The sequence below is a fragment of the Nicotiana attenuata genome, chromosome 1 (assembly GCF_001879085.1).
Source record: "Nicotiana attenuata strain UT chromosome 1, NIATTr2, whole genome shotgun sequence".
Lineage (NCBI taxonomy): Eukaryota > Viridiplantae > Streptophyta > Magnoliopsida > Solanales > Solanaceae > Nicotiana > Nicotiana attenuata.
The window spans coordinates 28,400,579-28,400,882 of NC_031989.1; positions in this window are offsets into that span (position 1 = coordinate 28,400,579).

Here is a 304-nt window from a genome sequence, read left to right on the forward strand (position 1 = left end):
ATGGATATAACTTGCTTGTAATAAACATTTTCAGTAAGAAAAGTCAACATAAACGATACCAACTATTTTTTTAATAAATAAACCGGATGAATTTGAAGTCATAGGTCTGTTACTTTATTTTATTTTTTGTAATCATATCATATAGCTTATTTCTTTACTAAAATATTCTACTCAAAATGCCATATCAAATATATTTGATATGGCATTTTGAGTAGAATATTTTAGTAAAGAAATATATATATATATATATATATATATATATATATATATATATATATATATATATATATATATATATATATAT